The sequence below is a fragment of the Bos indicus genome, chromosome 25 (assembly GCF_029378745.1).
Source record: "Bos indicus isolate NIAB-ARS_2022 breed Sahiwal x Tharparkar chromosome 25, NIAB-ARS_B.indTharparkar_mat_pri_1.0, whole genome shotgun sequence".
In the NCBI taxonomy this organism is placed as follows: domain Eukaryota; kingdom Metazoa; phylum Chordata; class Mammalia; order Artiodactyla; family Bovidae; genus Bos; species Bos indicus.
Window position 1 is genome coordinate 31,863,329 of NC_091784.1, and position 26,550 is coordinate 31,889,878.

The 26,550-nt window shown below is 43.1% G+C and overlaps 1 protein-coding gene across 7 annotated transcripts in view; it reads right to left on the minus strand.

Annotated features, from left to right (window-relative positions):
- Positions 1-26,550, minus strand: part of AUTS2 (activator of transcription and developmental regulator AUTS2) — a 1,215,639-nt gene that overhangs the window by 1,030,603 nt on the left and 158,486 nt on the right. The window lies entirely within an intron of this gene.

A 26,550-nucleotide genomic window follows, 5' to 3' on the forward strand; every position in this document is an offset into this window, starting at 1 on the left:
TGTCAGACCTTATTTTTTGGGGCTCCAGAATCACTGCAGATGGTGATTGCAGCCATAAAATTAAAAGACGCTTACTCCTTGGAAGGAAAGTTATGACCAACCTAGATAGCATATTCAAAAGCAGAGACATTACTTTGCCAACAAAGGTCCGTCTAGTCAAGGCTATAGTTTTTCCAGTGGTCATGTATGGATGTGAGAGTTGGACTGTGAAGAAGGCTGAGCGCCAAAGAATTGATGCTTTTAAACTGTGGTGTTGGAGAAGACTCTTGAGAGTCCCTTGGACTGCAAGGAGATCCAACCAGTGCATTCTGAAGGAGATCAGCCCTGGGTGTTCTTTGGAAGGACTGATGCTAAAGCTGAAACTCCAATACTTTGGCCACCTCATGCGAAGAGTTGACTCATTGGAAAAGACTCTGATGCTGGGAGGGATTGGGGGCAGGAAGAGAAGGGGACGACAGAAGATGAGATGGCTGGATGGCATCACCGACTCAATGGACAAGAGTTTGGGTGAACTCCAGGAGTTGGTGATGGACAGGGAGGCCTGGTGTGCTGCGATTCATGGGGTCACAAAGAGTCAGACACGACTGAGTGACTGAACTAAACTGATGTTTGTGGAGCAGACACCAAAAAAAAATCACCCATAAGAAGAATTCTGCATCTTCAAAGAGTTCAGCATCTACTTGGAGACCTTTGTTGCTGCATCATACATTCATTTGTTTAATGCCCTTTGTCTAAAGAGGTGCATAAACTTGTTTTATAATTTGGTTTCAGGAAGAGTTTGCATACCCTTAGAAACTTGATACGATTCTTGTTTTTGGAGTATAAAAATCAAGTGCCTATCTTGTTTCTTTTATGAACCTGAGTGCTAGAAGTATTAGAGCTCAGTTGAACAGATAACTGGAGTATTAACTCCCTACACTTATTCGATTCTCCTTCTGTCTATGCAACTTTGGACTATTCCTTCCTCTTTCTTCTTTTTTTTAAGGAGTAAGATACAGAATACCTTCTGTCAAACTTGATTCAAAGGCCACTGTGAAAATAGACAAAAGCAGAAGTTATGAATAATGGTCAAGTCCATGAAGTCTGACTTTCGGGAATCTCTTGGGTATCTCCCTGCTTCGTTCCTTGGACTTTTCACACTACCTGGATATTTCTATTCTTGAAGAGGAACACACACACACACACACACACACACACACAAGTATTCTATATTCAACAATATCAGAGGAACCCCAGTGTAAGGAATTTAGAATACAGTAACTGCTTCTTAGTTTGTCTTCCTCTATTTTGGATTTAATGCATGAAGTTTCTTCAGACTGTTCCGACCTCACAGACTCCAAGTCTAGTCTCCAATGTGGCAGGGCTGCTCTTCCCCTAAAGCCTGTGTTTTTGTTTCCCCCAACTTGCTACTCTTGGCAAAGTAACTTCCACCTTCTTCCTTTGCACCCTCTTCCATATGGCTGGAATTAATGAGCCTGCAAGCTGGGGGCAATGTCTCTCCACAGCTGTCTTTTCAAGCAATTATTTAGAGACAGAGAAGGAAGTCATTAACAATCCTGGGAGTCAGCCAGAGACAGCTCTGCCACACAAAACACTCAGATAGAGCCCTGGGCCAAAAGGTCACTTTTTATTGGGGGCTGGGGTGGGGTGGGGTAACAGAACAGTACGGAGAGAAAGATAAGGGAGTAGTAGGTAGCAGGTTTTCACTGTATTTTTCTGGCATCTGCAACAAGGTCAATTTCTTCTGTGCAAAAAAGAAAAGGTCTAGCTGAAGCAATCAGGAATTCATTCAAAAGTGACTAGAGGCAAGAGGGAAGAAATGCCAGGGAAAACAGTGCCTCTCTGAAAAGCCTGTCCTTTAAGGCCAAAATAGCTGCTTAAACATCGTGAAAGTTCCACCCCTTTCCCAGGAGGCCGGGAAAGTGGGTTGGACTGGTGCCAGATGTTATAACAGTAGTCACGAGAACAAATGTTAGTTAAGTCTATTCAAAAGTGCGCCTGATTAGTGAAAACCAAAACATTTCACACAAGGTGGCAGAGTCCTCCTGCTGTGTCTACCCACTCACCACATAGACACTGGTCTCACCAACATAAAGTTTTCTTGAATGCTGGAGAGACTACTGATTCCAGTTAGTTTCTCTTCTTAGCTAAAATGAAGCTGTCCTTCTCTGTGAGAGGAAAAGAGCTTCTAGACTTTTCTTGTCTGTTAATAAAGACAAATAACTAGATTCATCTTTCTTTTCTCTTCTACAGAAATAGACTGTATAGAGATATTTTGAGAAACCAGTCAAACTCGGAACCGGTAATTTTAAAACAATGTTCAGGGGCAAGTCAGTGTCTTTGTGAACTCTGAAATCTTAGAAAATCATCAGAGGTGTAAAGTCCTGTGACAAAACTGTCGTGTCCTAGATCAAATGTATAAAGAGTTGAATTCAAGTTTTACTATGATTAATTTGCTTAACTTTATAGAGTCTCAGTTTCCTCATCTGTAAATGATACCAAACTTCATCTGACAAGCTTATGTTTTTCAAACTGTTTAAAGCACAACATAATAAAAATACATTATTGTCAGGATCTGATATACAGGCAAGCATACAGTGCATGCATACACACACACACACACACATCTGTATACACATACATCTGAAACAAAGGTTTTTTGAAACAGTACACACTCTTAGTGTGATACATTATACTCTGATGTCATCTGTCTGACTCCACTTTTTAGAAAAATGCTGATTGTCATTTTTCTTAATGGGTTAAGAAAGGATGTTTTAAAAACTACTGTGATGGGGTGTCTTGTGGAATAGATGTAATCAGGTGTGATCCAACAGCAAAGAGCATAGCACACAGTAGGGCTATGACAAACAAGGGTTTTCTTTCCATACAATACAGTCCTTTCAGGGGAGCTAGCAGAAAATGTAAGTCCTGTTATTCAAGATAGTCCAGAGAATACACAACACCATTCCATCCCTCTCACAGTGAAAAGCCACTGCCCTGGGTTGTGCTGTCAGCCAGCCACCGAGTTACATCTACAGCTGTTGGCACTCTGCTCTGCAGAAGGGATTCTTTGTTTATGGACTGTTTATCATTCACTTCAGCTTCGTGGACAGGACTTTAATACTTCAGATTCCCAAAAGTTACTTATGATCATTTAAAACAAAACAACAAACCCTGATGAACATCCATTTGGAGTGAAAAGGAGGCTCTCAAGCACACAGAAAAAATTTATGCAAAGTAATACTCTTAAAATCCAAGACTGTCGTAACACAAGCTACACTAAAAGCAGCTAATGATGAACTCTAATCCAGCTAATGAAGGCTGAACATCCAGAGATAAAAAGGGAAGCCATGTCTTTAGAAAAACCCTCAAAACTTTTGAGGGGAAAAAAAATCAATTAAAATTGAAGTGTTTAAAATATTTAAGGTAATAAAAACTCTATTGTCTCCGATGATCATTTATTTATTTATTTCATGGTCATTTTTAAAGAGGCCTCCCCTGACCACACTTATTAAAACAGCTCCCTATCCCATTTTCTTCTATTTTTTCTTCTTTCATACTATTTCCTATACCATCATCACCATAAATGTGTTCTCACCACTATCCCTCACTACAATTTAACTATCACTGAGGACAAAGACCTTTCCTATTTGCTTATTTGCTACTGTATCCTTAGTACGTAGTGCCTAGCACATAGTAGGAACACAAGAAATATCTGTGAAATTAATGAATGAGTGAATTAAATGAGCAGAATGTTGACGTCTGCACTGGAATTAAACCCAAGAAGCCACATGTCTCTTCACTCTGCCTCCTCCATGGTTACCAGAGAATCACAGAAAGACAAGCCCCCAGTCTCTGAAGGCATCAGCTGTACGTCGTGCACTGCCTCCCGGTATCTGTTCCTTTCTTCCTCTACATTTACAAATAACAACTCTCCAGTTCCCCTTAGCATTGTTCTGGGTCAACCAGCTGTTCATGTCCTCTTAGCAGAACTAGACTGTGTGAAATCAGAACCCATCTCCTTGATGGCACTCCTTCAGAGCCTGCCAAGGGACAGAAGGCCCTCAGACCCCAAAACAACAGCAAACCCAAAAGTGGAAAAAAGCAAAGGGGCAAAGCAAACCAAAAGCCTCTGGGCTGACGTGCTACAGCGTAGGTGAAGACAGCTTCATCCATCCCCTCTCCTCCCCTTCAAAGAGATAGCTGGACCTTGAGGAGGAGGGGCTGGGTTCTCCTCTGGCTGGGTACTCCACACTGTGAGAGAAAAGATCATTCCAGGATTTGAGATTTTTCCAGCTGGCAGTTAAGTACTGATTTCCCACTGGAACTTCATCCAACTGACTCTCTCCAAAATCAATGTTAAAGGTCCACATAATCTTTTCTGTAATCGCTTCATCAAGCAGGCAGGGAGATTTTGCTGGCATCTAGATTCTCCGTGTTTCCAATCTTGTGTGACTGGCACTTGATGTCATTTTGGGTAGCTCAATGCCTATTCACACTGCTCAACCTCCTCAACTGTCTGGGGGTGGTAGTTAAAGGTGGGTGGGGGGCTGTCACAGCAGCACAATAAAAGCAAATCACCTGGTAAAACAGGAGATGAATGCATAAATCCAGGAAGAGAATTTGAAGTAGAAACGCACTACCAACTAAAGAAATCATTTCAAATGACTTATACTACAAATTGGCTTTAAGAGACATCTCAGTCTGCACATGTATTCCCTGCTGAACGGTGATACCTATTCAAATGATCAAAAACAGTCCGTTCTTAAATTCAGGATAAATCTCAGACCTCAGAAACAGGCAAAGAAAAAGAAAAAAAGTTCAAAAGCACAAAGGCAGCAAATGTTACTCTCAGGACCAATCTCTCTGATATGCCTCAAGCTTGCTAACAGCATTTTATGCCACAGGCATGCTACTTTCCTTTGCCCTCATTTTATTTCACAGGAAGTCCTTCCCTAATAGCCATGGGATATCCAAAAAGAGAAAAGAAGGGGAGGGCAAAGCATTCTGTTAGCTCTCCTGCTTGGAAAAGACTCAAGAGCCTGGAAGGATGCCGCAAAAATCTGTGTGAGCACAACAAACAGCAGCAGCCAAGAAAACTGAATCCCAAAGAGAAATCTGCCAGCTGGGAGCCACTCTGCAATCGGAGGGGAAGCATCTACTTAAACGGCCACTGTCCAGCTCAGCGCAAGCCCCGTGGTTTACAAGGACCAGTGCGGTAACCCCTCCTAAAATCACCATGGGTCTAGCCCTCCTGAACTGACATCTTACCAGTTCCAGTTTAAAACCAACCCTCCCTCTAACATGAATGTTCTAATCTGCAAAGAATGGCATGTATCTCAAAGAGATCCTCAATGAGGCGAAGGAGAGAAGCCACCAGAGCAGCAGTATTTCAAGCCATGGCAGGTTCGGAGACGTCAAGTGAGACAAGTGAAGCAAAAAAAAAGATAACCCTTGAGAGGATCGAAGGGCTTACTCGGCATACAGGGCATGGCTGGGCAGGCCAAGGAACCACCACAACATGTGGACCATGCACTTGGGTATGGCTAAGAGGTAAGAGACCCAGGGCAGAGGAGATAACTTTAAGCCACTGCTAATACACAACAAACCATACAACCAGAATCTTATTACTAAGATTATTACTTATTACTAAGTACCTAAAGCCCCTTTAAATTAATCTTAGCGACTCAAAAAAGCCTTCCAGAAAAGGAAATACTCTTGCAAGGCACAGCAGTGACACTTAAAATATAGCTGCTGCTGCTGCTGCTGCTAAGTTGCTTCAGTCGTGTCCGACTCTGTGCAACCCCATAGATGGCAGCCCACCAGGCTCCCCCGTCCCTGGGATTCTCCAGGCGAGAATACTGGAGTGGGTTGCCATTTCCTTCTCCACTGCATGAAAGTGAAAAGTGAAAGTGAAGTCGCTTAGTCGTGTCTGACTCTTAGCGACCCCATGGACTGCAGCCTACCAGGCTCCTCCGTCCATGGGATTTTCCAGGCAAGAGTACTGGAGTGGGGTGCCATTGCCTTCTCCAAAATATAGCTAACCCGAATCAACTTCCCAATGACAAGGCAACATAACACACCGTTTCTTCCCAATAGAGGATGCTCTCCAAAAGCTACTTATACTTGGCTGTAACATAAGGTGTGATTTCTTTTTTTTTCTTAACAGCAGATTTCCTTCTCAGCTTTTCTTAAAATCAAGAAGAAAACTATCTTTCAGTCCCTGAGTGCATACCAAATAGGTAGCCTGGGAATATAACCTGGAGACCCACTGGGGAAAGGTCTCTGGGATGGAAAACATTTACAAGACAAGTAATTGAGAACTGATTATGCTACAAATAAATTCCCTAAGGCCTGAAATCCATCTTCTTCTGGAGGAACCTGAAAAACCATGAGCACTGGAAGAGATCCTGGTCCTTCAGTATAATGCAAGGTTCTAAATCCTGGCCCCCTTCTCAGATATATTAACCTGACCCACAGATATAGCATCCATTCTGAAAGTTTAGAAACACTGAGCTGAATCTCCCCACCTCCGCTAACAGATGGGGAATTAATGAGTCTTTCTGATAGAAAGCCCACATTTAGGGTCCAACACAGAAAAAAGGCCTTCACGCCAGCGTACGGTAACTTGAGAACGACCGACCCAAAGGCACTTGCTCCAGCAGCCACATGGCTGGCCTGAGTGAGGCAGCCAATTCTCAGCCCACAGGCAGCTCCCTCTCCAGAGCTTAGTGTGTGGCCTTTGAAACAAGTGGGAAAGGAAGGAGAGAAAAACAAACAAACACAATCCAGCCACTGCAGTCTACACTGAGGTTAGATCCCAAGTCACACGGTGAAGTGCCTCCAAGAGACTGGAAATATGCTTAATAGAGACGCCTGTCAGTTTTGTGCAGAAAATTAGCTAGTAAAACTTTAAACAAACAATTATTCTAGGCCTCTGACAACAGGCCACTGAGGGTGGGGCAGAAGAAAGTTCTCCTGAGGAGAGCTGGTCTCCAGGGCTGATGCCAAGGCCGAACTGTGACTCACAGTGCCCACTGCCTCCAGGTGCTGTGCCGGGGCCTCCAGCCCCCTGGCAGAAGCTAACCCGCCCCTCGGGGGTCGAAGCTTCCTGCTTCTGCTAGCCCCAGCACTCACAAGGGGCCCTTCTCTCTCCAAGGAGGGACTACCATTCCTAAAAGCTGGTGGTGGTTGGCACATGTATTATCAACAGAAGGAATTTGAATACTGTTCTTCAGTTTAAGTAATGGAAATAACAAAACCATGTTTTCAACTAACTCTCAAAGTAATTCTGAGGAAATACCATAACAAAGGATAACCTTCATCTAGGCTATGAAGACAAAGTCTTTAAAGAAAGGGAAGTGTACTTTAGTTAGAGAACTAATATGATAGAGACAAAAAGAGCTAAACTGGAGAGATCTTGAGTTCCAGATTCCAGCCCCAGATTCACAACTGTGAAATTCAGCTGGTTATGAAACCCTGTTAGATCTCAATTTCTCCACTAAGAGCAGGGGAGTCAATCAAGTCCTTCTGCCTCTAGAAATATAATTCCAATTATTTAATTTATAGCTTTGTGGATAGCTCTTCAAATTGTGGCTGAAATCAGAATGAGTCAACCTGATTTAAAATCCTATCAACCCCAATTAAAAATAAGGGAGAGACTGACTATCCACAGTTATTTCAGTTTGGTGTGTGGCTTGTTTTCAGGAAAGGCAATGAGGTGCTAGTGGAAATCCTGACAGCCATTAATGATCCTATTTAACTCCAGCACTGACACCATCAGTGACCATTTGCCCCTGATTCCGTTCTGTGCTTTTACCACTGCACCCTGATCTGATGCAAGCCTTCCTCTCAGGTCCCTGGGTGTAGCTATATCCACTTAGAGCTCTATAAATAACAACAGTCCCAGCACACACTGACCAGCCACCTGTGAAATTAGCATCAAATGGTCCGATCAGGTTCCTTTACCAGCCCTCCTCCTCTTTGCCCTGGGCCAAAAAACACAGACGCTGCAGTTAGACCAGAGTTACATCATGCTTCCCAGGACCTGTGGATGGATAAGTGCCCTCTCACCAACATAGGACACTGTTTCACTGTACATCACTCCACTGGGCCTGAGTAGATGTCAAGATTATAAGACGTACCAAATCTCCAGTATTAATTTAATAACTTCTGACCATAGGAAATTCATTGAAACAGAGGCTCTAGTAGTTTCAAGAAATTTAACCACAGGCTTATTCTTACAGTCCAGGTTATTTTATAATCAATTAAACTGAATAAAGTTAAAAATAAAATTTAACAATAGGACCTAAAACTTGATGTAGCTAAATACCAATTGGAACTGAGATGGCAAGATTTCTTCAGGTATTAAGTAGCTATGACTAGGACTTATTAAGACAATGTATTTCCAGATTTACTTGCTGCATTTGCAACTCCTTTATTTTAACAGATTTTTTGCCCAAGGTGACAGCCTTTTCTGGTCAAGCTTTTTAAGATCAAGCTCTCCTTGTCCTTGTTAATACATAGGTATTTGATTTAAAGTATTTATGATTCATTCAACAAACATGAATTTAATGAGCAGACAGTATGTGCCAGGCACACTGCTAGATTCTGGAGGTCTCAAAATGAACAAACAATGTTCCTAAAATTTTACTACATTAAAAAAAATTTTTTTTACTACATAAAATTCCTAAAATTTTACATACATTGAATATTGACAACTGTGTGCAGTATTTTATTTACATATGAATAAACAGAGGCTTCTAGAGATGAAACTTATAACTGGCATTTTTCATTTTCTAAAGCTTCACTATCACTATTCCACAGCCTCCGTCCACACCTCAGTCTAAATACACAGACATGCAAGCTTGTTTGGATAAAAACAGATTTAGGTCTAAATCAGGAAGAAGAGAGGGTAGTTAGTGAATGCTTGTTACTGACGGTGACATCAAGCCCCTCAATCCTACTTGCTGAGCCCTTGCTGGATGGAAATCCATGCTATTCCTAAGAGCTCACAAGCTCATCAGTCTGTCTCAAGAAATTGATAGAAAACAGGCTGGACTTGTTCACAGCATTACCTTTGTAAGAACAGAAATCGTCCCTTTGTTTTCACTTACCACTTTTTAAGGTTAAGAATTATTATTTTAAACAATTCCAATCATCTGTCCACACTCCTACACCATGGTTACATCATCTGTCTTTGCATTCTAAAGTTATAAACTCCCAATGTGTGTTAGACCAGTGAGTCCCAAACTTGACTGCACTTTACAACTACCTGGGGGATTTAAAAAAAAAAAAAAGCCGGGGTCCCACTCCACAGACATTCTGATGTGATTAGTCTAGATTGACATGGATGTCTTAAACTCCCCAGGTGATTCTACTATACAGCCAAGGTTGAGGACCAATCCTTCACACCAGCCTTCTCCAAATGTGTTCTCTGGACCAACAGCATTAGTACCTTCTGGGAAGTGACCAGAACTGCAAGTTCTCAGGACCCCCCAGGAAAAATGAGTCAGAAAATCTGGGGGTGAGGCCTGGCAATCTGTATTTTAACAGGCCCTCCAGGTGATTCCAAGGCACACTAACATTTGAGAACTACCATATTAGACAATCTAAGGATCCTAAAGAATTCCTTTAAATTGTTAATCAATTTTTAATGTATATAGATATTACTTTTCCCACTAGATGATAAGATCCTCAATGGCAAAAATTACTATTTTCTATTTGTTTCTATGTGTCTCTGTAGCAAGTACTATGCCAGGTAGCTCAATAATAAAGAATCCGCCTGCCAATGCAGGAGACACAAGAGACGCAGGTTCAATCCCTGGGTGGGGAAGATCCCATGAAGGAGGAACTGGCAACCCACTCCAGTATTCTTGCCTGGAGAATCCCATGGACAGATGAGCCTGGGGGGCTACAGCCTGTGGGGTTGCAAAGACTCAGATAGCACTGAGAACGCATGCCTTACACAGCAGGTGCTTCATTAATATTTACTGGCTAAAACTAGAATATTGTAAATCAACCACCCTTCAATTTAAAAAGCTAACACATCATAAATCAGCTATACTTACAATCATATTTTCTTACTTTTTTATTTGCATATCATCCACTGAGCCTCCATATGGTACACAACCCACACACCTGCTATGGAGACAGCAGAGAGTCTGTACCAACATGAATGATCTGTCCCCAGAAACCTAATCAAATGCAAACGCCCTCGCATCCCACATGGGTCAGCTTTCCCCCAAACCATCCAAAATCCTCTTTTATGGAGTGTTACAAGAAGGGGTTAGAAGCAATGAACCTGAAGAAGAAAGTTTTCTCCAAAGTATTCTTTTTAAAAGGAAGAAACAAAAATTATTTGAAAGCAATTTTATGTTCAACAAAATTCAACACTTATTGATCACCTACTAAACTCAAAGTACTCTGCTGAGAATCATTAAGAATACAAACATGTCTTAGGAATCAAGCCTTAAGGGCCTTGCGGTAGTGTCAGAGGGCACTAGCCTACAGTACCTACCCTGGGAAATGTTACTTTATGGTCTACATATAAGGGAAATGCTCACAGAGATTGCTCGAGAAATGTTAGTTGCTTCTCCCATAACCTGGGAGAAACATCTTCAATCAAACCAAAGTATCTCCACTGAGCTATCATCTGATGAGCATCTTTTAGAAAGACATATAATACAATTTAAAATAAACACAACTATTCCAATAAGTGACTATTAACACTACATACACACATACCAAAACACAACTGCAAAAGCTTCTGGGACTAGAAACCCCTGAAAGGCCAATTAGCAAACTGCAAGGGGCAAGAAGAAAATCCCCCATGCTGAAATGTTCATAAACTAACAACCTTCCCTGCTTCACTAGTGGCCACACTTGCTGGGGTCACCTAGAAATGCCCATGAGCTAAAGTGAGACACACCTCTCAAGTTCCCTTCAGAGACTGTGCCTTTATTATTCCTCCAAACACCCTGAGTTGCTTTTAACCACAGAAGGGCAAGTGAAGGCAAGGGGTGAGGGGAGAGGTTATGATTTTTCTTTGAACAACCACTTTATTTGAACAATCCCGTTTATTTTTGGCTTCAATAAGAGAGGCCTCATTTAGAATAGGAATGGGGGCCCACTCCCCAAGAAGCTGCCTGCCTCAATCCCAGGAAGGATTAACGGTCAATTATTTGGCTTTATTCCTTACGTCAAACAACAGGGACACTGGAAAAGGCCATGCACACAACACATGATAAAAACGGACCACAACTGAAGGGTCCTATAATGCAGGTCTCTCAAGGAAAGACAGGAAGAGAGACGTACACACAGTCTTTCCAGGGCTGCCTGAGGGAACGCTGAGACTTCTTGCTACTAGTACCCAGGTTTACTGTACAAGTAAGCAGGTTAGTTAGCCCTTTAGCCAGAAATGGTTCTACAGCTACATTCATGGCTTACTCAAAATAAACAGAGGATGAAATTAGAAAATACTTTTAGAAATTCCCCAATAGCTACACCTTCTCTACCAGACCCATGCTGCTGCTGCTGCTAAGTCGCTTCAGTCGTATTCGACTCTGTGCGACCCCAGAGACGGCAGCCCACCAGGCTCCCCCATCCCTGAGATTCTCCAGGCAAGAACACTGGAGTGGGTTGCCATTTCCTTTTCCAGTGCATGGAAGTGAAAAGTGAAAGTGAAGTTGCTCAGTCGTGTCCGACTCTCAGCGACCCGATACCTCCCTTGAATACCTTCAGTGACGTGACACTTACTATCTGTATTTTGGAAAGCCTTGTCAGAATGTTCTTCCTGAAACAGGGTCATAATACATTTCTCTACTCCTTCCTATTACTGGCCCTGGTTCTACATTAGGAAAGAAAAAACTAATTTCTCTTAGAAACCACAATCCACATAAATATTTGGAGACAGCTATCATGGGCACATTTTTCAAGTGTTATCCCCTCTAATGCACACTGAAGATTCTTAATGTGTATTTTTCCCCCCCACAAATAATTCCCTTACCAAAAGGTCAACATGATTAGAAGCTATAACTCTGTCTGACCTTCTCTGACATTAGTCATCTGATGACCGTAACTGTGACACACATAAAAACACACAACAGAAATGAAGACCAGCTACGTAAGCATGAGTACTTAGGAAGGCTAGAGACCGGGAGAATGACCCGTGGACCAGATTCAGCTATGCTAAGAAAAAGAAGAACCCCAGAGTGAACTCAGAGAGAAAGTATCCTACCAACAGCCAATCTTAGGCATCTATTATTCAAAGGGGAGAAACCAGACCCAGGGTACTTCCAAGGGTACAGTATCAAAACAGAAAGCTATCAGGAATAAAACTCTGACACCCAGACACAGCTTACTTTAAATCTGTTAACAGATTTTTTTTTAAAAAAAAGACTCCTTCTAGTACCCAGAGAGGAGTGTTAGAAGCTCACTGGTTCAGACACAGGAGACACAGGCAGCTGACCCTCTGATGCAGCTGTGACTAGTTCTGCTCTGGACAAATGACCCCAGCTGCTTTGGCAGGAAAGCAACTCCAAGTACAACCCCCTCCCCCCTTCACATCCAGCCCTAGCCACTTTGCACTTTTCTAGATGTACCAGGAAGACTAAAGGGGGAGAAAGCCTGCTGCTTAAGTGGGGAAGAAAGCATAGGTTTCCTTGGCAGGATTAGAAAATCCAGCCTAGATGGCAACATGAGAGTCACTGGGTTACAGTGAGGCCAACGGGAGAGGCTTAAAAGCTGTAATGACTGGATTAGGAATCATTTCCTAGCCTCTGTTAAGAGCAGGATGTTGACAGAAAGCACCACCCCCAGGGAGGTACTGATGAAAACCACGACTGTCTGTCGAGGCGGCAGTAGCTCGCACAGGCAGATGTGGAATCCATCCTGTCATTAGCCAGCAAGGAGACAATGTTCTGAAAAGGAAAGGAGAGAAAGGTGTGGTCAAACAGGAGACAGCAAATAACACCACAGTGCAGGTTTTTATGACCCAGCAAAAGAAGCAACAGCTTCTAAGGATAACCAAGTAATATTCTTTACAACATTACCCAACAAAAAACAAAAATTTATTTCCATGAGGGGATAATGCACTTAATGGTTTCTCATTATATATTGTTTACTCTGCAAGTACTTATCTGGTAATTCATAATTTACCATAACAAGTTTCTTTCTGCACTGATTGCTAACAGATTGATATTCTTAAGAATTCACAACTAGTCTAGATTACTCTGGAGAGATGAGGAGTTCACAAGAGCCACCAGCAGCCTCAGAATCACCTGAGGCATTAATTTTTTGTTGTTGCTGTTGTTGGACTTCATCTTAGATCTACTGAATAAATCTCCAAGGGTGAAGAGTGGCCCCATGCACTACTGTAAATCAACTTGGGTCACTTGCTCAGCCGTGTCTGACTCTTTGCAACCCTATGGAGTGTAGCCCACCAGGCTCCTCAGTCCATGGGATTCTCCAGGCAAGAATACTGGAGTGGGGTGCCATGTCCTCCTCCAGGGAAATCAACTTGACTGTAATATCATTTACTTAGAATAAATACACCCACTCCAGGTATACAGTTTAGCTATTCTCACAAAATGGGCTTCCGTGGTGGCTCAGACAGTGAAGAATCTGCCTGTAATGCAGGAGACATTGATTCCTGGTCTGGGAAGAATCCCTGAAAAAGGGAATGGTTACCCACTCCACTATTCTTGCCTGGAAAATTCCACGGACAGAGGAGCTTGATGGGCTATAGTCCACGGGGTCGCAAAGATTGGACACAACTGAGTGACTAACACTTTCACTTTCTTTCACTCTTAAAAAGGCATACATGACAATCAAGTTATGAAATATTTCCATCATTCCAAAAAATTCCATCATGTTGGGCCCATGAACTTTTTCTGAGATTTCCCATTTTTCCCATTTGTTTCAATAATAATAACAATTGCTTGTTGAAGCATTTTTGTGATGGCTGCTTTGAAGTTCTTTCAGAATTCCAACACCAGGTTCATCTCACTGTTGAGATCTGTTATTGGTTGTTCTTATTCATGTTGTGGTTTTCCTGGTTCTTATGATATTTTTTATTGTATCCTGGAGACCTTTACTTAGCAGCAGTTTCCTGCTGAAAGGCAGCATGAGAGCAAGGTGGGTATGTAGACTCTGCCTCCTTCTGGGCCCAGCAACACCAATACCCTGGCACTGAGTCACCTGCCTGTTGCAGGTGGAGGTGTAGAAATTCATTTTATTACTTGGTTCTGCTGGCATCTTCCAGGCAAAAATGGGTCACTGACTTATTCCATCAAGAGCGAGTGTGAGATCAGACTCTCCTAAGCCCCAGTGCAATCCCCTGGAGAGAAGCTGTTAATGCAGGGTGAGAGAGAGGAGAACCTCAGCTTGGAGCTGGACCCTGCTCTTACCTCCCTGGCACTGCCTCAGAGCGCTGTCTTGCTCCACACAGAGGAGGGTGGAAATTCAGCACCCTGCCCAGTTCTGTTGATTCCACCCCTCAGGGGAATGGAAGTGCACTGCCTGCTTCCACGGGGCAGCGGGGAAGGAAGATGGACTGAAACAGAGGGTGGGGGTGGTGTGGGAGTACAGAAAGCGGTTTCTTCCCGTGGCGCCTGGCTGCAGCAGGGAAGGTTTTGCCGAAAAGGTTTCTTTTCGTTGTTAACCTGCCTCTTTATTCCCAGGCCTTTGCCTAGGAGGGGAAACTGGCTTTTCTTAGAACGTTTTTGGCCTGTGCCTCCTCGTGATTCTGGGTGGGAAGTTTCTGCAGTACCCTGTCCAGGATTCATGAGCTCAATAAGCAAAGCCAAGGTACTCATCAGAGTGTGGTCCCTCAAGTCCCCAAGTTGTAAGCAGCCTGCTCTCCCACTTTTCAGAGACTGTATGGCTTCTTTGTTACGTCCAGTGATTTTAGATCTAGGGGGAGGATCTAGGAGGAAAGGGTCTACCTAGTCCATCTTGATGAAACTGGAAATCTTTGGGCCTTGAATTCTACAATGCTCTCTGGATGATCCTGTCACATCAGCAAGGTGAGAAACTGTCACAATGTTCTAAGGAATCACAGAAGAATTAACCCAGCTGAGACACTCAGTCAGGCAACTCCCCAATTACAGCGAATATCCATAAAAGGCTTGCTAATTTATCAGGCACCTTACCATGCTATTTACATTAGCTCACTTAATTCTAGTAACAACTTCATATAGATACTATTTTCATCAATATTTTCCATATAGGGGATGAGGCACTGAGTGTGTAAGCAAATTGCCCAGGATTACACAGCTGGATGTAGGCTTCCAAATCAGTCTATCTGAGGACTTCCTTAGTGGTCCAAAGGTGAAGAATCTACCTGCCAATGCAGAGAACACAGGTTTAATCCCTGGACCAGGAAGATTTCATACGCCATGAGGCAACTAAGCCCTTGCGCCCAACTACTGAGCCAGCACCCAAGAGCCCATGCTCTGTAACAAGAGAAGCCAAGGCCACAAGAAGCCTGCACATCACGACTAGAGAAAGCCCCGTGCAAGGCAACGAAGACCTGGTGCAGCGAAAATCTAAAAATTAATAAATAAAAGTCAATTTTAAAAGTAAATAAAATTGTTTTAAAAAAACAACAGACGGTTTGGCCCTCAGAGTCCCGAGTCTCATAGATTCTACTCTCTCACCCAATGCAAGGCCTACCTTTATTCGTGTATTTTTATGTATTCAAACACACTGAAGTCTTATCCCACAGAAGTAAATGAAGTCGAGGAATACAGGAATCAAAAAGAATTTGCCTTAGGCTACAAGTTCAGAAACTCATTGGCATCCTCTCTAGGTTGAAAGGTATAAATCCTTAAACCCTCACTCTTTACTCTGGCTTTTCATATTCTGAATCAGCCTATATTTTCAAAGTTAATTTCCACCTTAAGACTGAGACCCTTATAACTCTATCAGACGGTACAGTTGTTTATAACCAACTCAGGAAGCATTTATTGAACGAATGAGAAAAGGCATAAATCTAACAACACAGAAACCACAGAGTAACAACTTGGATGGAGGGCAGCGGAAATGGCACTGGACCAACACGAATGTTTGAGTTGAACTTCGATCCGACTTAACTAATCTGTGTGCACCTTGGGCTCTGTGAGGCTCAGTTACACAGAGGTTGGGCAAGATCACAATACTGGATGCAGTCCCGATGCCCAACAAAAGGGAGGGAGACACGGGTGGGAGGCATTTCTCTTCTTTCTCAGCAAATGATTAGGTCACCTATCTAACACGTATGAGGTGGGAGTAAAACAAAAAACCCAACTTCTGGAGTGCATTCCCAGCTCCCCCTCCTCTGGAGACACCACTGTTCTGCCCTGGCAATGTGTCTTGTCTGTCTGGTAAACTTCCTATCGTCCTCCAAACCCACCCTGACCATGGAGTCCCCCTAGATGCCTCCTCACCCCCTTCCCCACAGAATGAACGCTGTACCTCCTACGCTTCCAACACACCTTGGGGTCCTACTGCTGCTGTACTGAGACCATCCACTCGTGCACAGTCAAGCACACTGAACTGTGAGCTGAACTCCTTGAGAGCAGAAACAGTCCCCACTCACTTCTGTATGCCCAGGGCTGAACACGACGCCTGGGACCCAGCAGCACTCAGTGCCTGGTTCTGACTAAGTGTCTTGAACACAAGCAATTTTCTCTTTGGAACTGCAAATCCACATACTCACCACTTCCCATTTTAGGTACCTGCTAATGCTATGGGGAAAAAAATCTTAAAAAAAAAAAAAGTCATAGGACAGAAAAGCAAATTATTAACAATAACGAAACCTATGGGTACATGTACAAAGATCTCTGGTGCTTGAGTAGATTTTAGGGTAATTTACACATTAATATTCAAGAGCCCACATGGCACTGTGGTAAAGAACCCGCCTGCCAATTCAGGAGACACAGGAGACCTGGGTTCAATCCCTGGGTCAGGAAGATCCCCTGGAGTAGGAAATGACAACCCACTGCAATATTTCTTGCCTGGAAAATTCCACGGACAGAGGAGTCTGGTGGGCTACAGTCCATGGGGTCACAAAGAGTCAGACACGACTGCGTGAGCACACACACTCAAGAGCCAGGAGGACACTGTGGCCAGAGTAACTGCAGAACTAGCCGTCCTTGGTTCCTCCTTCCTCGGTGGTTCTCAGTCCTCTGCCACAGTTCTCCAACACACAGCACTCATCTCCTTGGACAGACAGATCAGCAGGTGAAGCCACGTTTCCACTCGAAAACCCACTGGCCATCAGCTCCTTCAAGTAGCAACCTGTTCCTGCCATATGTGAAATTATATTTTTTAAAGTACAACTAATTGGTATTCATGAACAGATCAGCTTTACATTTATCCTCTAACTTTAAATGGTATCATTAAGTCCTTCTAAGTGCAGCTGAGAGAGAGAAAGGAGAAGAAAGTTATTATGCAAAGTAGTGAGAAAAACCAGAGCCAGGCAGTTGTCTGGAGGGGGAAACGTCCACCTTCAGTTGTTCTCTGGTAGGACTCTGGGAATCCTTGCTTTCTAAAGCGCTTTCTCTTTCTGAAACCCACAAAAGTCTTGTTTGCAGCACTCTGCAAAGCAGTGACTTAGGGGACACAGGGTAAGTGCCTCTAACTCCACGTAGCTCAGCCTAGACACATTACATGCTACACAGTTCAAGCCCCAAAGTCCAGCTAGCTCAAGCCAGAACTGCTGGCTCCAATGACATTGGAGCCAAGAGATTAGCACCTCAAAACCTGTCTCAGGGGAATTCCTGGAGGTTCAGTGGTTAGGACTCTGCACCTCAAATGCCAGGGGCCCAGGCTCAATCCTTGGTCAGGAAACTAAGATCCTGCAAATTATGCAACTTGGCCAAAAAAAAAAAAACCACTTTCCTCAGGCAGCCAGGAATGAGCCCACTGCAGCTCCTCCACTTGTCTGTACAGAAATCCCTATGAACTGAGAGCTGGGGGTAGCATCACAGACGTAGCAAACTTTAAGCAAACACTTCATATAAAAAGTCACACACTACACATTACAGGATTGTTAAACATCTGCTGAATGATTATAACATCCACACAAAGTTCTAAGGTCCGCATTCATGATGTGAAGGTGTAAAAGATGTTTTCCTTCATTAACTGAATCACCTGAAATGGACCAAACTGATATTTGAGAAACAAACTTCTAAAAAGGCGAAAAAGAAAACAATGGCCTCTCAATAAAAGATGACAATATACACTGTTTCTAACACGCTGAAGTGGTAACAGCCCCAAATGAGAACTAACACCTCCCATCCTGTTAGGCTAACACCAGCCAATGGAAAGAAGGCGTGTCATTCAAGCCCGGTGCTTTTTATAAAGTTCTTGAATTCCACATTTGTGGAATTCCACAAATGACCATACCCTTGAATTCCACCGTGACGACACCCCGCAAAAATCGACCATTTTTCTTATAACAACAAGAGCACTGGTAAGTACTGAAACCCGTGCTACATGGTAGCACTCTTCTGAAGGTTTAATGTGAGTCTTATTTTTCACAACAACTCTGTGAAAGAAGGACTAGAATTCTCTCCATTTCTCAGCTACAGCTCAGTTCCTTTGGACCCTCCTAACATAATCTCCTTATCATTTGTGTCTCGGTTTGTGCCCCTTGTTTATTTCAATAATCAGCTTTCTCTGTGGGTTGGGAAAGAGGAGCAATGAAGGACTGAGAGTTACACCATCCTGTTCACCCACAAGTTCTGGTTTGCATTCATTAGTTCCAGCCGATAAAGGCAACAGGCATCTCCCAGGAAAGGAGGGTAAGCAGACATGGAGGCGCAAACATATCATAACCTGAGGAAAAATCAGGTCTGCAAGGCTACAGAGCCGGCCATTTCCAGCTAAGTGCAGAATGGTGCATCTGCACCGCCATTAACTTCAGGAAGACTGCAGCTAGTCTCGTTGAATTTATCAATGAAACCCACTCTGCGAACACTATGTAAGTCACCCCTCAACATCCCATTTCCTGGACAGCAGTCGATACTTGGAAAGCAGTCAACTTCTTTCTCCCCGTGGAGTGAGGACAGAAATTACAGTGACGCTGTGTACACACTGAGAAATATTCACTAAACTCGTCTGTTTGTGATTTTATCTCCCACCTAATTACAGCTGAAATAATATAATATGATTTACGCTCCTTGTTCAAGTGTGACATATTTAATAGATTATTCAATATTGGTTTATCCAGCTATGTCAGACTGACAGCAGCACTTAATGTTAATCAGGAGGATGTCTATGTATCAATTTTAAGCTTCATACAGTTCAATGAAATTATCAGGGTAGCAAGACACCATCAATATGTTTTGATCTATGTGTCGAGAGACTTGGGATGTTTGTTCATCTTTCCTTCATGTTCCGCTTGGCCGCACAGGATGGGGGAAGCAGCGTAAGTGAACACATGTGCCCAGACTCTGCCTCACATGCTTCAGGGTGGAGATACCCGAGGCCTACTCCGCAGAGATGGGGACCTCCCTCCATCTGGAGCTTGGAGACGAGTTAACCCCCTCAGGCCACGCTTCCCTGTCCCCCTCTTTGCAGCCACCTCACCACCTCATCCTCCTCTTTCCTCCGCTGGGGCCACTCTCCCTCAGCTCTCCTCCTTCCTAGTCAAGGCAACTATGTCTCTTGGGCCCCTATTCAGGGGCACACAACCTTCTCTATGGCCCAACTTCCACACTGATCACTCCCCTCAACTGTTATCACTAACTGAAACCTCCGTGCAAGGACTCAGCGTCCCCCGGGTGCTCGTGCTCGGCCTGCACCTCACAGGTGGCAGGTCCAGAGCTGGTAGTACTGAGTGTGTCCCAAGGTCTGTGGCTAGTGAACTAACATTTACTAATGTTGTCTAAAATCGAATGTATATTCAGAGGCTGCACTACCTGGATTTGAACCTAGCAGAGAGCCACTGTTTTCGGTGTCTGTTTCATAATCTATAAAATGCAAAGGTACTCCACGAGGTCACTGAAGCAGTAACTGAGGAATCTGAGCAAAGTGCTTAGCAAAATGCCTAGCACATGCTAAGTGCTAAGTTGTTTTTTTTAAACCTTAGGCTTATTTTTTCTTTCAGTTTCTACAATCTGGGATGAGAGAGTGTGGTTCGGATGTGGCCAAACAGCTATGTGGAACAATGGTCATGATTAAACTAATAATGTACTCAATTCCAATGCATCTGTCACTTGTGGACAAATCAAATATTCACCAGACAATTGTCATAGACACAGCAATATATCAAATACAGCATAAGGTCCTGGGAGAGACAGACACTTGAACGGAGGAGGGTGAGTCTCTGGCACAGGTATCACAGGTAGTAACACTACCATGTCAGGCACAAAGATAACAGTAACCTCAGAGTGGAGCCGAGAACAGAAGAGGACGTCACTAGCTTGTCCTGACAGAGGCTCTGAAAAAGTTTCACAACCAAAGCGGCACTTCAACTGGTCTTGGACAATACGGAGAGAAAAGGGAACAGTAAGCAGCAGGCACAATGTGTGTTTCAAAGGAGGTAGAACCCCTAATAATCTGAAATGCAGACCTTCCTGGACAGCTTACTGGCTAACATCTATGAGGAAATGCACCTGCTGGAATCATCTCAGGATCGTGTCCATGGGCCACCGGAAAGATGGCAGCTTCCCTCATGTTGGTCCTTGATAGTGCTGCACGCCTGTGCGGCCTCAGCACAGAAGGGCCCACGTACCGTGGAGAGAACTCAGAACCACAGCCTAACTACATACTGCAGTCAGTGGGGTGTAGAAGTATCCAGAGATTCTCTCTTTCACTTTATCCCTCATTCCCTGCTGCCCACATACAGACACCCAACTGTTTAGCAGTAAGATCCACAGGCAACTCACTTTCTAATCTAGTCTCTAACTCTCCTTCAAGTACATATAAACAGTAGTGAGTGAGTGAGTAGATTAGTGCTTCACCCACTTCCAATGATGTGAGCCCAAAGGCAGAGGATAGGTTTAGGAAGAACACAACTGGGGCTGTACCATCCAACTTTCTAGGAGGCTATCATGCCATCCCAACTCTTATGTGAGGACAAGGGTGAGAAGCATGGCACCAGGTAAGCACCCAAGCTCAGGCTTTCTAAGATTCAACTTGCTTCTCCACTATTTAGCCAGGATCCTGAGAAGGTTGTCCTCTGGGTCTAATCTAATGAGAAGTACCAACCTACAAGGATCAAAGCGAGCCATGAACAGTGTGTCAAAGTTCACGTGTGCTAGAGCAGAAGACTAAGAAATACCCATTCAGGGACAACTCAAAGCACTTTGGACATCAAAGCCTGAGAAAGCTAATTTAAATGCAACTCTTAAAAAGAAAACAGCATGGCCATTCCTCAAAAAATTAAAAATTAAATTATATGATACAGCAATTCTACTTCTGGGTCTATATCCAAAAAAATTGAAAGAGGAATTTTTTTTTAATTATTATTTTATTTTTTTTACTTTACAATATTGTATTGGTTTTGCCATATATCAACATGCATCCACCATGGGTGTGCATGTGTTCCCCATCCTGAACCCCCCTCTCACCTCCCTCCCCGTACCATCCCTCCGGGTCATCCCAGTGTACCCCAAGCATCCTGTATCGAACCTGGACTGGCGATTCATTTCATATATGATATTATACATGTTTCAGTGCCATTCTCCCAAATCATCCCACCCTCTCCCTCTCCCACAGAGTCCAAAAGACTGTTCTATACATCTGTGTCTCTTTTGCTGTCTCGCATACAGGGTTGTCTTTACCATCTTTCTAAATTCCATATATATGTGTTAGTATACTGTACTGGTGTTTTTCTTTCCAGCTTACTTCACTCTGTATAATAGACTCCAGTTTCATCCACCTCATTAGAACTGATTCAAATGTCTTCTTTTTAGTGGCTGAGTAATACTCCATTGTGTATATGTACCACAGCTTTCTTATCCATTCATCTGCTGATGGGACATCTAGGTTGTTTCCATGTCCTGGCTATTATAAACAGTGCTGTGATGAACATAGGGGTACACGTGTCTCTTTCAATTCTAGTTTCCTCGGTGTGTATGCCCAGCAGTGGGATTGCTGGGTCATATGGCAGTTCTATTTCCAGGAATTTTGAAGAGATAGTTCACACCCATATGTATAGCAACATTATTTACAGTAGCTAAGAAGTGGTAGCAACCCAAGTGTCAACAGACGGATGAAAGAACAGGCCTAATGCAGTATATACACACAATGAAATGTTATTCAGCCTTAAAAAAAGGAAGAGAAATCCTGATATATACTAAACTTGGATGAATCTTGGGGACATCATGCTAAGCGAAATAAGCCAGTCTCAAAAAGACAAATACCAAAATTCCACTTATATGAAGTACCTCGAGTAGTGAAGTACATGGAGACATAAGGCAAAATGGTGTGCCAGGAGCCTGGCAGAGGGGAGAGTGGGAAGTTAGTGCTTAACGAGCAAAGACTTTTAGTTTTACAAGATGAAAGAAATTCTGGAGATTGGTTGCACAACAGGGTTAGTGTACTTCACACTACTGAACTATGCATTTAAAAACAGATGAGATGGGGCTTCCCAGGTGACTCAATGGTAATGAATCTGCCTGCCAGTGTGGGAGACACTGATTCGATCCCTGGTCCAGGAAGATCCCACATACCGTGAGACAACTAGGCCCATGTGCCACAACTATTGAGCCCATGCTCTAAAACCTGGGAGCTGCAACTACTGAGCTCCCTCGCCATAACTATGGAAGCCTGTGCACCCTAGAGCCAGTGCTGTTGACAAGAAGGCTTCACATCGCAACTAGAGAGTAACCCGCAAAGCAACGAAGATCCAGCATAGCCAAAAATAAATAAATATTTTTAAAAATAGGTAAGATGGTAGATTTTATCTTATGGGCATTTTTACCACAATTTTTGAAAAACCAAGTAACTGGCTGGACTTCACACATACAACTGAGAACTTTTTGAAACCCAGTTAAAGCATTTCCCATATGATGCAGCCTATGGGGAAGGTGTGGATCAAAGACAACATAACCAGCAAGGAGATTTTGGCCTAAGCAGAAACCAAAACAGTATGCAGTCAATCAAGAGATAAGAGCAACATTTCTAAACTATCAAGGAGGTCCTTCTATCCTCCCCAGATCCCTCTGAGGAATTCTTAAAATCTCTCAGAAGCAATATTAGTACAATTACATGAGCAGCCTGGAGAGAGGGACAGGAAGACCTTGTTGGGTCTGTGAAGGACAATGAATCCTCATCTATCCTTGTCTGGATCCCAGGCCCAGAGGGAAGTAAGCACCCTTGACAAAGCTGCAGTCTTAGGACCAGAGCTGCTTCATACTTGGCAAGTTTAAACTCAAGGAGCTATTTGTTCTTCCAGAGCCCAAAGTCAAAGAACTCATCAGCTTCTCAACACTGGCTTCCCACAACCACATACTTGTCAGGCCAACAACACTCTCCTAATGTGGTAGGGTTTGGCTGATAAGTGAAGTGCAATCTTTTGCATGACGAAGTCAGAGAAGTTTTGCAGGAGTCAAAGCACTTACCTTGGGAAAGCAGATCTAACCTGGCTGGAAAGTTCTTCCCCACACACTCATCATAAGGTCTTCCCCACACACTCATCATTTGTATATTTTAATTACGTACTTTCAACCAAGGTGTGAGCCTGCCAGAATGCCCTAAATCGCAGTTGTCTCTAGAACTGCTGAGGAAAGATCCACAACCAGCTAGTTCAGTCCTGCACCTCTCCATTCATCACCATTCGGACTCCCTTGATGGTTTAAAGGGAGGGACGGGAGCTCTTGGGAATAAAAGCAGTTCCTCTGAAAGGCATTCATTATTCCAGAAGCACAGCTGGTCTTCCAGTGTTCATCCTAGCTAGCAAGGGCCCATGTTACCTAAATCACATTCCTGCCACTACATGGCACTTCAGGAAATTACTGGTCAGTATTAACCTGGCCTAAATTGCTCAGAGAATTCTCAGAAGCCATCTCATTTATGCAAGTAATATCAGCAAAAAGAGAATGAGGTCCCTAAGCCTTGAGTGGCTAGCCTTCTTATCAGGCCACTCAGTGGGAGACCACGAGCGTTTGGCCTTGGTGCTGCCGTCTCAGCAATTAAGAAATAAACAACATCAGTCCCCATTCACTTCTAAGGTTCTAATATTCAGAATGAGAATGCACTCTGTTTTGAACTCTTAACAAAATGTTCACCTCCCAGAATATTGGAAATAAAATCAAAAATAAACAAATGGGACCTAATTAACCTTAAAAGCTTCTGCACATCAAAGGAAACTATTAGCAAGGTGAAAAGACAGCCTTCAGAATGGGAGAAAATAATAGCTAATGAAGCAACTGACAAACAACTAATCTCAAAAATATACAAGCAACTCCTACAGCTCAACTCCAGAAAAATAAACCCAATCAAAAAATGGGCCAAAGAATTAAATAGACATTTCTCCAAAGAAGACATACAGATGGCTAACAAACACATGAAAAGATGCTCAACATCACTCATTATCAGAGAAATGCAAATCAAAACCACTATGAGGTACCATTTCACACCAGTCAGAATGGCTGCGATCCAAAAGTCTACAAATAATAAATGCTGGAGAGGGTGTGGAGAAAAGGGAACCCTCTTACACTGTTGGTGGGAATGCAAACTATGCAAACTAGTGCAGCCACTATGGAGAACAGTGTGGAGATTCCTTAAAAAACTGGAAATAGAACTTCCTTATGATCCAGCAATCCCACTGCTGGGCATACACACTGAGGAAACCAGAAGGGAAAGAGACACGTGTACCCCAATGTTCATCGCAGCACTGTTTATAATAGCCAGGACATGGAAGCAACCTAGATGTCCATCAGCAGATGAATGGATAAGAAAGCTATGGTACATATACACAATGGAGTATTACTCAGCCATTAAAAAGAATACATTTGAATCTAATGAGTTCTAATGAGGTGGATGAAACTGGAGCCTATTATACACAGTGAAGTAAGCCAGAAGGAAAAACATAAATACAGTATACTAACGCATATATATGGAATTTAGAAAGATGGTAACAATAACCCTGTGTACGAGACAGCAAAAGAAACACTGATGTATAGAACAGTCTTATGGACTCTGTGGGAGAGGGAGAGGGTGGGAAGATTTGGGAGAATGACATTGAAACATGTAAAATATCATGTAAGAAACGAGTTGCCAGTCCAGGTTCGATGCACGATACTGGATGCTTGGGGCTGGTGCACTGGGACGACCCAGAGGGATGGTATGGGGAGGGAGGAGGGAGGAGGGTTCAGGATGGGGAACACATGTATACCTGTGGCGGATTCATTTCGATATTTGGCAAAACTAATACAATTATGTAAAGTTTAAAAATAAAATAAAATTAAAAAAAAAAAAAGAAAAGAAAAAAAAAAATGTTCCATGATATCATCCAGGGGGCTCACAGTATGTGAGCCAAAGTATTAGCATGTCCAAGGTACCAGGCTAGGTATTACAAGAAATTTCAGGCTGGAAGGAATCATGCACAATTTAAGGCAGAGAAGTTAAATACATTAGTGTAGCAAAGAAGAACGTGAACTATATACCAAGAGGGAAGTAAAATAATAATATTGATAAAACAGCAGCAGCACAATGCCAGACACTGTTTTAAGTGTATCACCTACACTAACTCATTTCATAATCACCATGATACTCAAAGGTAGATGCTCATATTATCTCCACTTTGCAGATGAGGAAATGAAGATACAGAAAGGCAAAGTAATCTGCCCAAGATCAAACCGCCTCTAAGTGGTCAACCTGGAATAAAAACACAAAGTGCCAGTCTAATCTGTCTGAAACATATTGGAGAGAGATGATGGCCAGCTGGGGGTGGTCAGGGAAAGATGTCACAGAGATGAAGGTATTTGAAATGGACCGAAAAGGACGAGGAGATATTGTTACAGAGGCAGACAGAACCAAGGATGTCTACGTGCCTGTTCTTACAACATCAGTAACTTATAAACAGATGTAAACCACACACTCCTGTCATGGCTTCTACCCCACAGCATGCGTTTGAGAGGAAAATGAGATCCCAAATCCTGAAAGGTCTCCACCAAATCATCTTCAATGTATCAGTGAGTGACAGAGCGTCTCAACCCCCCAGGCATCTGCCTCCAGGCTTCTGGGCACTGCGGAAGCATCACCTCAAAGGACTCCTAAATTGTGCTGAGGCAATTACACGCATCCTGATGAAGGTTCACCCTAAATATTTTTAAACTGCCTTATTAAAAGGTGTGATGCAAGAAAAAGGTTGCATTATTATTTTTAAGTTCATCCTTTGCAGTCACTCATTTAGAGGTGTGAAAAATAAGACTTGTGTTTCATTTCTCACTTCCCATACTTCCGCTTGATTAACAGGCCTCCATCCTTGAGCTTTATATTGGAGGTGTATGCTGGAATGGGTTCTGTCTTATGATTTCACACAAACAAAAAAGTTATTTCTTACCCAATGATGAGTGTTTCTCAGGCTCGTGTAAAAACAGGCAACTCTTCTCA